This window comes from Dreissena polymorpha, chromosome 3, assembly GCF_020536995.1.
Source record: "Dreissena polymorpha isolate Duluth1 chromosome 3, UMN_Dpol_1.0, whole genome shotgun sequence".
NCBI lineage: Eukaryota > Metazoa > Mollusca > Bivalvia > Myida > Dreissenidae > Dreissena > Dreissena polymorpha.
Genome location: NC_068357.1, coordinates 45,492,028 through 45,506,208, shown reverse-complemented (window position 1 = coordinate 45,506,208; position 14,181 = coordinate 45,492,028).

Genomic DNA, 14,181 nt, shown 5'->3' with positions numbered 1-14,181 from the left:
GTTTTCCAGCTATATCAAAAGCGAACAATGGAATTGCGGAAAACAGAAAGCAATAACCCAACGATGTTCAACGAAATCGGTTGATATCCTTCAAACCAAGATAACCAAAATGATGACGAATACGATGATTTACAGTGATTTCGATGACCTGCTTACGGCGAAAATTGAAAAGACTTGTACTCGTACCCGCCCCAATTCCTATAAAAAACAAACTGAAAAGCAACGTAAAAAGGCTGAACAAAGGCGTTTGCAAAGGCAACTTTCAAAACGAGAAACAAAAATACGCAATGCAAATCGAGATCAAAAACAAAATATTGCCAGGAAAAAAAACGACGATGATAATTACACAACTCAAACAGTTTCCAATGATCGAGATGTAAAAATACATGATCGAAAAATGTGTTGGGTGCAGAAGCCGTGATATCGATGATATGATAGAAGATCAGTTTTTGCAATCTTACGAACGTTTTTTGGAGGAAAAATATAAAGAAGAATTCGACAATTGTTTTGCGGACGAAATCGGTGGCGTCGATGATGAAGAACAAAATCAATTGAACGTGTACCCTATGTTCTATCGCCATATGAATATTTGATTGATAAAAAGGTGGAAGAAGAGGCCACCATATTTATTTTCTGATTATGAGGCATTCGATGAGGCATACGATCGATTGCTAATCAACGAACCAAAAGATATTACCATCAGTACGTAGCACAAGGATGGATATGAAAATCAACACATGCTTATCAACGACCCAAATTTATAGCATGTTTGTTCTGTTGTGTTAATAAAAAACCTTGAAACAATTTGCGTGTTGTTTGTTATTTGAGTATGTTCTGAACAAATCACGAAAACACAAGCTATGATACAATACGTTTTATGAGCAATCACAATGTGATACAATATTCGTGGTAATTTTATTGGTATATCTTGTCATCGCATGTGCGCTTAACATTTCAAAAACGTGCTCTGTTTCAAGAATATTTTTGGCAATATCTTTTGACTTTTCAACACCATGAAAATCAATTGCACCACATATCCAGTTTTCGACGTGAATGAAAATATACAATAAATCGAATCTACACAGATTGCTTTCGTAGCAAGAACGTTCAGAGTTTCTTTTGTCACATCTTTGATCAGAAACGACCAAACTGAAAAAGTTTTCCTTGAAGTACAAAAGTCCATCAGCGCATGTTGAATCTTGATTTTGCTTATGTTTGTTTTGCTGCAAACGAATTCAACAATTCATCAAATAGACACATTATCAACTTCGTTGGTTGTAGAGAAGCTTTGAGTCTTGCGTACGTTTCGAATTGATGTGCAAAATGTTCTCTTGTATTTATTTCTACATGCTGGAAATCTGTCCACAGACACATAGGAATGCTATTTGTGGTGTAATCCATGTGAATGACTGGAAGACAAATTACTTCAATTTGTTTGTAGAAAATACTTATATAGGAACTTTCCAAAATGACAATGCATCAAAAACTCGTCATGTATATGTTTGTGCATATAGTTGCCCTGTTTTTTCCCTTAGTTTTACAAACAAATGCGTTAGGACGTCCTAAACCAAATTTTTATGAACCGTCTTGTTTCAAGCATGTACAGAATACACCGATTGACGTTACGAATGGTTTATTTTATGTGTTGATAAACGTAACCTATGAGTATTTGTCATTATACGACGATGTCAAAGAAAATTTACAATTTTTCAACAAATGGATGCAAAACCCAGAGTTTAGTTTAGAAGGTCATGAGCAACAATGCAAATCCATAGGTCTATCTAGATGTCCGAACAAGAAAAAAGCGTTTTCAAAACCGGTATACAGTGTAGTTGATGGTTTGTAGCGGGATCAATGTTTATCACTTACGACTTACCAAGTCTTTTAGTTAGATTGCAAATTGAGCCGAAAACGTACTCTATCAGTGAGTTTGTAGAATCTGTGTTTACTGAGATTTACACACACGCTTGGATACCTTTGTTTCCGTACAATTTTTCATTGACCTATGATGGAAGTGAAATTTGTGCAAATGGGATGCACGGTCATGCCTTCATCAGATTTAATACTGAACTGTGTACAACGTTCGGAACATGGTGCGATGTGAATTTAGAAGGTGCTAGTCCGAGAAACAGGATCATGCGTTAACACGAATAAAAATGCGTTATTGAAGAGAAAAATGAATGATTTGTCAGTCGCCAAGTATATCTAAAGAATATGATCTAGGTTTGGAAATAATCCCTTCTAAGTCCAAAGAATTGCGAGACACAATTACACAAATAGAGCAAGAAATGAGTGAGATCCGCTTAAAAATCGAATGATAAGTTCGACTTTGACTATGATCAATCTGACGAGGATTACTCTGACGAGGAATAACTTTGATGAGGATTACTCTGACGATAATTTGGATGAAAAGCAAAGCGCTGAAAAATATTCCAATTATCGATTTTTCTAACTTTTTTTCAAAACACTAAAGTTATATCAGTAACAAGCAAACCTATCGTTGAACCTATCGTAGCCAAAATGTTCACGATATTCAAAATGCCAATACTTTAGTTAGCCAAAAATTTTACGATATTCAAACTTCTACCAACAAGCCAAAAAACAAGATAAGTCCGCCAGTTAAAAAAAATACTGTTGTTAACCAAACTTCTCACAAAATTCAAAATGCTCTTACCAAGCCAAAACTCACCGTTAGTCTGCCAGTTAAAAACGATAACATTGTTAACCAACAATTTCAAAATATGCAAGATGCTATCAACAAGCATAAAATGGGAATTAAGCACCACAAGCAGACCGTTGCAGAAGTATCTACGTATGGATTGCAAATTGTTACTGCCTAAATGTAATCGTTCACTACTACAATCGGTAAGTACATAACAATCGTTGCTATTTCATCAACTTGGATTCATCATTCAAGATTTCCTCTAATACGCATTTTTCTCCGTTTCGTGAATACAACTCTTGATTATCAACGAACGTAATCATGCTTTACGTGCGGATGCTAAGTCAAATAGTGAAACAAGTGAGTAACGAAGTTATTCTCGCGAAAAAGGCTTCATCATATCGACTTACTGTCTTCAGCACCAAAGATGGCACAACTGTTGATAAGATTTGTATGTCGTTATTCAGAAATACGTATCAAATTGAGAATTGTACCGAGAGCACGAATGCTGTGCTTATAGCGAGAAAGGTCATTTCATTCGCGTACCACAAATACAATTGGCTAATTTCACGTTTTGCGATATTGGTGCTGTGAAAGCGGAAATGGCAAATGTTTTCGGATTGATGCAAATTGTTCGCACTCAAGTATAGCGAGTGTTTACGATTTGGATAATACGGTTGTTTCATATTTGGTTAGCATTACTCAGAACACGGCACACAATATGAGTGAGGCAAAGTTTCAAATAAAAAATATAGATGACAGTTCTGTCACAAGCGAACACTTCATGTGTACAACAAAGGACGAACAGTGGACAAGAATGCACGTATGTCGATATGCGATCAAAGACCATTTCAATCGAAAAATGCAAACACAGTCCCACGATTTGCGAGGTTTTGTTGGGTAAAAGTACATGAATGACGAACCGGGACTAAGAAAATTAACGTTTTGGGAAACTGTCGCTGTTTGTGTTGGTGGATTCATTGTGCTTGTGATAGCTGCTATTTGCTTCATAATTGTACTACACAGCATAGCTCGGCATAACGATACTGTTGTAAACAGTTAACATATATCAAAGCGTTTGTATCCGCTATTGTCATAAACTCACAATGACTTTGTATGACAACATGTATACCATTGAACGCGAGAGCATTGGTAACACTCAAGAATTTTCCATCCACGTTTTTTAAATGCATCAGCGTTTTGATCAATGAACAAGAACTGCTCGAAAGCATTTTTTGAAACCATACTAGACGATATTGGAGACGAAAACGTGTTCATATTCGACTTGACAATCGAGTTTTGTTTCACAAAAGTTAGTAAAACTCTACATATCAGTCAGCTAAATTCGCAAAACTGTTCGTGTTTTGACATTACTTGTGCTATGCAGGAACACGGAATCAATTTCACGGTACCAGCTGATCTTCACGTCTCAGTAACAAAAAGCGTATAAACACATTTTTATTCACAATCTCGAAATATCGAAATTTGTATGGACTACAAAGTTAAACCATGTAACGGTGAGCGCTGCACTCTATGTTCTCAAATAAAGAGTGGAATAGTTTTCAGTTCAATTGTGGTTTTGTATACATTGTTGAAGATGGAGAGAACTTGACTTGTAAATCAAAAGATGTTATATATGTTCTGAAGTGCAACACTTGCGGCGGTGAGTACATTGGAGAGACCATTAATCTGAGAAAACGCATTCATACACACAACTCTCATATTCGAACAGAGCAGCATTTGTGTCGAGCTACTGACCATTTGATAGAATGTGGGAAACACTTGTGCGATGTTAAGGAACGGTACACTGTATTCGTTTTGGAGACAGAGCGAGACAAGCACGTGCGTAAAGCAAAAGAGGCGTACTACATTCGTTTATTCCAGCCAATGATGAACAAGTAAGGCGTGCATTATTTTTCAAGCGTATATATATAGCTGCAGTTAACAAAATAAGCACACTCGCAATCACTTTCTACGATGGCACAAGCAATGTTGACCTCGAGTTATGTTATGAAAACGAACAACCGAGAACGAATACAACAGTTTGCGAACACTGTACTGAATCACGGCGTGAAAAGGAATTTGGTGTCTGAAGTCGAGTCAGGTGTCTTCTTGTCGCCTAACGATTATTTGAAGATAGAAGAACTTTCAGAGAAACTAAAACAGATTGATGCCAAACTAGCGCAGTACAAAAGCCTCAAAGTAAGAACGCAGAATCTGATAAAGGGCATCAAGAAAACAAAAACCTGCAGAACGATGTTGTGAAGACTGTGAGCTCTAACGTTTTCGATCGAATTCCAATTGATGTGATTAACAAAATACTCGGTTCTGGGGAAGACGAAAACATGTTGCGCTAATAGAGCGAATAAAATCTTCCAATGTTGAGGAAAAACGCAAATATGCCGATATCGACATCTCCGATACAGAAATCTCAGATACGCTAAACGATGATGAAAAGGAAATTATGAACGGTCTGGCTGTTAAAAGAATGCGCAAATCTGGTGAAACGAAAGCTGCAAAGAAACCGAAAAAGGAAAAGACTATACTCAGTGATCTAGAATTGAGCGATGATGACGAATGACTACGTTGTTGCAATATTGTATGATTATGTTGACTTGTGTGTGTTACATTTTTTGTATATGTTGTAAATAAATTGTATCAATGAACTGTAAACATTTGTTGCCTTATCAATGGATATCGACGAGGTTTTGATTGTTGACGAAGACGAACAGTTAGCACAAAACACCTACTTGCTTTCACCCATGTACTCTAGACATCACCACGAATGCTCGCTATGCATTTTTCAATACATAACAGAATATGAAGAACCAATACGAATATTCGAAAGCAAGCTAGTAGAAATGAACTCAAAACTCGGGTGTGGAATTCAAACGTGTGTCACAATGGTTCTCAATGAGTTCAAAGACGATGAACGCATGTCGTTGTTCAAAAAATTGACAACTAGCGAAATTACAAGCCATTTTGATTCAGTATTTGGCGATCCTATTTGTGGATACAACCGACTTAAAGCTTACAATTTTTTCTCATTGTTTGACGAAAGTACAGTTAACAATTCCACATACATAAAGTTTATTTACGATACATACAAAACTTCGAGAAACACTTCACTCTGTCCTTATTCGCTTTTAGGAGTTTATGTTTTTCTTGTTATGATTAACACTATAGGATGTGATTCCCAGCTCAAGAAAAAACATGACTTTTTGTGGATGTTCAACTGTCTATACAATCACAAATTACGGTTTGGAAAACTGCGATAAAAATCTATTTAAGGTTAGTTTTTCTATAAAAAAAACACTCAACCCACACACAACCATGTCAACCATGTCAACCATAACGTTAAAGATATTAAACGGGTCACTGACACCGAAGCCACGAATCGCTTGTTCACTAAACTGAAGTACGATATTGGTATTGAAATCTCTTCAAAGCTCATTCAGGCGCTTAAACAAAGCAAAGACAGGGTTGTATTTTATGTGGGCAAAGAACAAAGATCATACCCAGCAGCAATTGTGAAAATGTTCACTAACGTTAAGACAAATCATGTCAAGATTCAGCCGAAGTACAGTGTTCAAGAATTGATGAACGTGTTTGAAATTCTCATGAACCTGTCTGAGTACCAATGTAACGGTCTCACGCTAGATTACTCGGATTGGCAGTCAATCTCTAGCCTGGTAAACATGATCGAACTCGCTGAGCACCTAGGCATGACAGAAGTGGTGATGTTTCTTAAACGCATTCCACAACTTCTTACAGTTCACAACAAAACCGCGTATGATAACGAATTGCTCAGAAGAGAAAACGAGTCAAAGGAAAACCTTCAACCGAAGTCAGTCAACGAACTTAGTGAAAACGATGATAAACGTTCAAGGCCTAGGAAGAGAAGCTTTACAAAGGTGTTCAGTCGTAGTCTGAGTCGAAAGCGCAGAGAAGAAAATGTGATGACATAAGTGTTGTACATTTTTGTTGTATGTTGTTAATAAAGAACAATAACAGTAAACTTGTGTGTTTGTTTTGTTCATGCAATAAGACAACCAAAAGCGTATTTTTCTGTTTTCTACTTTTTATTCACATAAAATGCATTTCAACGGTTTATTTATCGATAATAAAAACACTCAAAGTCATAACTTCTAATCGGTCCAATAATCGGCGTCCAACCCCACATCTCAGTTCTACACACAGCGCATTTGTTCCCGTTCATATGCATGCGCCAGCAACAGTTTACGCAAAACAAGTGCCAGCATGCAGTTACCACACAGGTTTTCTCTTCAATGCGGCAAACAATACAAGTTCGAGAGTCTTTCACAGCTTGCTCTTTCTCCAGTTGAAGTCGCGCAATTAGTTTGGTGCAGTCTTTGCGACCACAGCAACAATCTGTTCGAAAGTCCATACGAATTTGTTCCATTATCTGTATGCATTCCATTCGTATTTTTCTAACAGACAACCACCATCGCAGTTCTTGAATACAAAACGCCGCAAGAAATGTAACACAAATCATGTCTTCTTCTTGTCGTTGTCAGGTTTGGTCTGTTTGCGAGTCCAAATATCGGGGTTTCGTTCTTCGATAATGAATAGTGTTAGCAATATGCCGAGAAAGAGTGTCACAAACATCAATTAATGCAGTTTACGTTTTGCGCAGCGCTTATATATGCACATTTTGTAACGATCTGTATCGCAAACCATTTAAGTGTCTGTTGGGAAATTGTTACATTTCAAAACATGTATTTTCACCGCAGAAAATGGTCATCGTATGCTCGTCCGCAAATTTCGAAGTATGATCGCATCAAGTCACAAGCTGATGCAAAACAGTTGTGGGAAATAGTATCGAAGCATTTGAGCATCACATCAACTGAAAAGCCCAAAGTTAAGAGGTTCTATAAGTTTAAATCTGACACGTTTCAACCGGGTTGGTCAAATTCTTGTTTCGAGCCAAGACCTGAGTTCAAGTATGAAATTAAACTAACGTGCTTTGGAATCACAGTTCACCTTAGCGTGTACTTATATCTTGTTGAAGATGTTGTTGGAAACGTCGACGACGATAATTATGGCGATGTCGATCTAATAGTAAGGGATACACTAGATGAAACGAAACTGCTTTTCAGTATTGCTGATCGAGATGGCGAGACTGAAAAGAAATATGATTTACTGAAATCCAACGGCTGTGCTATGTGTAAGGAAATCATCGATATGATTGGTATCAAAGACATTTTCGATAAAAACGATTTGTTTGTAGAGTTGGAATCAAATTTATTGTTTAGTTTACAGAGCGACCGTGAATGTGATGATTGTATATATGAAATATATGAATAAAACAACCAAAACGTATTTTTCTGTTTTCTACTTTTTATTCAACAAACATGCTTACAATAATCAACAAATGCATTCCATTTACCAGGTTGTTTTTCAACCCAGTCATTTAGTCTATACTTTCGAAAAACGTCTTGAATCTTGACCAGGTGGTAGAAGCCTTCAAGGTTGTATTTCGATCGTTCATGCACGACGGCAACAAACAAAACAAATGCAGTCACAAACACATCCCAGCTCAAACCACTGTTCAGCTTTGTTCAAGCAATTCGGCGAAATAGTCTTTATCGACACAAGAGTTTATCAAGTCATATTTCGTAAGAACATGCATCGTTACCGTTCTATTTACAAGCAAAACCACACATTCAACAATGTCACAAAGAGTGTCATTTGAGTCCTCAAACTGCTTGCATTCCAAGTAATTTGCTACCATCGCAGCCACAAACTCACAGCTGAACATTTTTTACGTTATGACAACTACTGACTTTGCGTGAATGGTTTTATACTCGAGTTAGGCGCTTGTTATTTGAACTGTTGTAGTAGTTTGTAACGTCTAGATTGAAATCCTTGCAACACATACGCAATAACTATAACTATAACCAAAGAAACAACCACAAATGTTAGTGCAATAAATAAGACCCAAAAGCTGTTTATTTTGGAATCATCGTCACTCGGTGAATCCAGTCCCATACCAGGAATTCTAATCTGACACAGAGTTCGTTTTGTTGTACAATCTTCATACGAAATAGATTTTTCATTCACGTCGATATACAAGCACGTATTGTTCTCATCATATGACACTCGCGAATAGACTATCGCGTAATCGTTTAATTCGAGCGTTTCGTTCAGACTGTCAATTTTGAACATCAAATTTTGAGATATTGCATTCACCTTCGGGTCGTGCGTTCTGTTAATCAGATAGTCAAAAGCGTTTTGAAACTCTTCTTCTGTTTGCAGCACTGCTGGTAAGCACTGGCCATCTTCATTCACCACGAAACAAGTTTTAGGAGATGTGATCGACGCTGCTGCGTTTTCGTCAAATGAACATGTCTTGTACGCACGCGGATTGAAAGGTGACACAGTCACAAACTCTCCTCGATCCGCTTTTAACAGCGCTACGTTAGCCGTTTCGCATGAAATGCCCAAATATTTTCGTTTGAACAAATGAACGCATTGAGCAGGCCTATCTTTGTTGTTGAACAGCGCTATCTTGATAGAACCTTGAATGTTGTTCAAAATAAATTCGTTGCTTACTTGAGTGAAAACCGTTTTTAGATGAATGTTTTTTGTCCAAAAATGACCACATCGTATGCATTATAGTCGGTACTGTTTACAGTTTTACGTACATTGACGTGCGTTGAAAACTGGTTTCCAACTTTGAACTGTTGCTCAATACTGATAAAGTAGCAAGATCCATCATATATTTTACCAATACTTTTAGTCGGATCACACACATTGCAATAACAGTTTTGTAAACCGTAAGAAGAAACGCTTTGAACTGTTGTGTTTGCGCGGACAACAATGAACAAACACAAAACGATAAACGACCGCATGCTTGGCTTAGAACATTACGAATGGCAAGATTCGTTTATATGAGTGTGTTTTATATTTATTTTAGTTCCTTTGTTTTTTTTTATAACGTTATACACAAATCCTATAAGTCCAAGAACGATTGCAAACACGGCTAGAATGCAAAACACAACTTCGATTATAACAAGGACAGATCCTGTTTCGCTATTTTCGTTAGCCTTTGTGGTTGTTGAGCCATTATTTGTGATATTACCACTCGTTATGTTATGGATTTCACTGTAGTTTTGTTGTGTGCTAGTTTCGTTTGCAACTATCGATGTGCCAAGATCGCTATTTTCTTCAACCTTTGAGGTTGTTGAACCATCGCTAAGGGCATTGACAACTGATGTGTTATGTTTTTTACTTAATGTTTTAGTGGTATTTTCGTGTGCAACTCTCGGTGATGCTTGCGTGCTTTTTTTGTTAACCTTTGTGGTTGTCGAACCATTGTTGGGGATATAAGCAAGCGTTGTGTTTTCCATTTCGCTGTTTGTTTGTGTGTCAATTTCGTTTGAAACTGTCGATGTGACGAGCTCATTATCGGTACTGCGTTTTTCGATGTCTGCAACATGATTAGATGTATTGTCTGGTACCAAGAATCGCCATAGAGAATCAGTAGCTAGCATCCTGCCTATATTCTCGGTCAAAATCAAAAAGAGTTTGCCTTTGATTTGGAAACAAAACCTGTCCCTGTGATTATCAATGGTCAAATAATTGTCTTTTCACGCCCAAATTTTGATTTATGACTTTTCGTATGGCCTCGAGAATATCATATTGCGTTGTGTACATTCTCTCAGGAATATATACAATTTTGCGTAACTTTTCTAGCGCATCATCATAGGAAACGAACGAGAATGCACCATTGTATATACCCAGATCGCGCTCTGGCGATTTCTTGAAGCAGTTATCGTTACAGCTACATAGAGACACAAACAAGACAAATAGTATGAAGCGCAACATTGCTGGATTTATTTCATTCATCTAACAAAACACATGTAATAGCTATATAACAAAAAATTTGCACACAACAGACTACAACACAAAATCTGCAGGAATGTACAAAACGAGGCCGTTTGTCAGCAATTCCTTCGACACACAAAATGCGACAAAGTTCGGTGGGATGTGAATGTTGGGAATGCATGTTCTAACCGCTTGAGAGAGCATATCTTCGTGTTCTTCGTTTTGACACTGATTGATGAAATAAACTTTACATGGGTCTTCTTCAGGTAACATGTCGCTAACGGGCATCGGGTTTTCTTGTACCTCTTGTTCTGGGGTGAACGTTTCCACGATTTCTTCTTTCACGACTGCCAAATCGACCGGCATACTGATTATCTCGTTTTGCTCCGAACACGCCTTCTTATCAGAACAAGGCAAGTCATTCCATGTTTGTTCTTGTGTTTTGCAAAGCATCTTTTTGGGGAGACTCGACTGATCCTTTGGATCTTCAACAAATTTGCGTTTGCGATTAGGAATAGCATTGACTAGTCTACCTTTTCCCCCATCGATCAGCTCCGTTTCAATGTGAAGACTGTTGATGTGCTTGCGGTACAAAGGATGCATCACAAACAAAACCTCTAACGCCTGACACAAATTTGTATTTGGATATCCATATTTTGGTTGCAGTGAGTATACGTTAGCATTCATCTCTCTCATTTCGATGCCAGTTTGCAACGCTTCGTATATTTCACCACAGCTTCTCACAATTTTCAGACCTATTGTGAGCTCTTTCTGTGTACTGACAAGCTGAAAGTTTTTACTCGGTAGCACTCCTTTTTTCACCAATATTTCCACGATATCGTTTTCCGTACAATCGAGTAATGTCATGACTGCTCGAAAGTAGGTGTTCAGCTTCAATCGTATCTGAGTCCTTTCCAAAGAAAGACAAGTCGATTTCACAGAATAAACTTTGCTGAACTCCTCGATTCCATGCAACTCCAACACTGGTATTATGCATATTGGCAGTCTGTAGTTTTCGGTTGGAGATGACTGCATGTATCTACCCTGTTTAATGCGCTCGTATAGAGTTGCGAAATGTACTGGTATTACATTTTTCAATATTTTGAAGTAGCACATATCAATCTTTTCATCGGCAACAGAAAACATCAAGTCAACATATCGTTCAAACGCAGCTAGTGTCGGTTCATCGAGAAACACATGGTCCAGCGTTGGCTTGTAGTTCAAGTAGTCATACGGACTGTTCGTTATCGACGTAAAACGCAGTCCCTCGACATCTGTGAAAGGACATGTAACGCTAAACATGTACTTCTTCTGGTGACCATTCGCATTGAAATTTCTTTTCTCGCGAATGAATTTTTCGCACAATGTTTGGACCGACATGTTGTCGCTTCTGTTGTCAGATTGTGAATGAGACACATTCAGTTTTTGTTGCAGTATTTATACAAGTCGTCGTATTACAAATTCCATGATAAAAACCTAAATTGTTGAATTTGAAAACAGATATGGCTCGTTGCATCGAACGGAAAGGCGAAAGCAAATTGCATGCACTCATCAAATCAAACCAACCCGAGTTGTTAGCAACACACATAAATCAAAACTTTGATTTTGATTCATCGTGTTACATTGTTATCAACGAAAAACATGTTTTGCCTGTTGATTTCACACAAACAGACCTAGAACAAGTTGTCATTCATATATCTAAACCTGAATACATACAGTTTGTGAAGCTCAGGTTTACTGGTTCTCAAAGCAATGGGTCTGATTTTCTGCTTTGCGAACAAACCGATTACGAAGATAACTACGGCAATGAGGTTCATCAGTGTCACCTTTATTTTTCAAGAACATGTACCAAAGATATGGCAGCTACGAGCTATTACTTGACACAAGCCTTAAGTATGATTGGAGTACTAACATTTTCAAAGAATACGCATGACAAACTGGCTTCGTGTCTAATCAAACGTTATGGTCAAACACTCGTACCCAAATGCACTACTGATTTTTGGAACAAACAACTTGACTCATTTCGCATGAGAAGCATTCTTGAGGTCTCGCAGCAAGATGACTCAGCGACACTTCGTGAGGAAATTGAGCGTTTGATGCAATCAAAGTACAACTTCGTTTCTTGTGAATACAATACGGCCAACAAAAACCTAAATATTCTGTATACTGAAACAAGTAACAACAGCTTTGGGTTAGTGGTTGTCAAAGAGTCGCTGCAAATAAAAGGCGCTACATGACTGGTAGATCAAATCATTCTTGATCTAACCTTCAAAGCGATAACATGTCTGTGCCAGCAACTACATTCCGGGTTCCAAAAACTGAGGACTGGGATATGGAGATTAGGCTGTCTGAGATAAAAAGTATGTTGTTAAGAATTTCATATGTTAGTGTTGGAGGTTTGATTGTAAACGTTGAATGCTGTAACTAACTTTTGCTTGTTCTGTTTCAGAAACCGTCACTCCAAAAACTGAGGACTGGGATGCCGAAATTGCGGTGGCGAAACGTCCTCCATTCTTTCTCAGCGTGGGCAAAATAACACAGCGACGTATAAACCGAATGCACCGATGCTGGACCTGTCACTGCGTGCCTGTCAATTGTCGATGTGCAAAATATTGAATAAACTTGTTGAAACGTTAACATGTGTTTGTTTGTTTGGTAGAAAATGTTATATAGGTAGTAACTTGAAAATTGACTCTATACACCTAAACAATGCTAGCCGTTGAACTCAAAGATTTGGGATTTTTTCGACATATGTTGCGTTTGAATATTGAAAAGTGGAACAAAGCTGTCGAAATGTACATCATGGATCTCTATCCAGATGTGAAGTTTACATTTTCGACGCGAGATCAATGTTGGAAAGCGACAGATACGGAAATTGTGTACTATGTCGATATTGAGGTTATTCTGATCAATCCGAAATATGATTTGTGCTGGACACACCAAGATCCCACAAAACGACTTCAAACCATTAATGGGATTTTGTTGAGCTCAAAAGCCAAGAGAACAAAACTCGTAACGTTTGACCAAGAGTATTTTTGAGACAAAAAATGTATAAAGATGTTGAAATAACCAATTGCATGTGTAATATAATATCATATCATATCATGGATGATACCGACGCTTTCTGCACGTATCAAACAAGTATGTACATGGAAAACTATATCGATAGACTGAAAACGTTTGAGCATTGGTCTCCCCAAATACAACCAAACAAATACCAGCTTGCTTCTTGCGGGTTGTACTACTTGGGACAACACGACCGTTGCAAATGTTTTCGTTGTGGCATTGTGTTGTATCATTGGAAATCTACAGACGATGCGTTCTTTGAACACCATAAACATTCACCGAATTGCCAGTTTTTGCGAATGGTGGGTCCAGGTACAAGACTATTGATAGACACATGAGTATGTTTTGTATGATCGTGTTGTAAATAAATATCATGAACCGTTCAATTCGTTTTGTTCTTATTCTTGTAGTAACATATACTTATTCATGCAACTACCAAACGCAGAGTTGAAAAACAAGTACTATTGTGTGCACGAATGTTTGATTTCGCTATTGCGTTAGTTATTGATATAACCCAGTGTCGTATGTTTTCTCAAACTATATTATCCAACTCTAATCAAAGCAAATACAAACAACTATGTATATGTAGTTTCAAAACGATT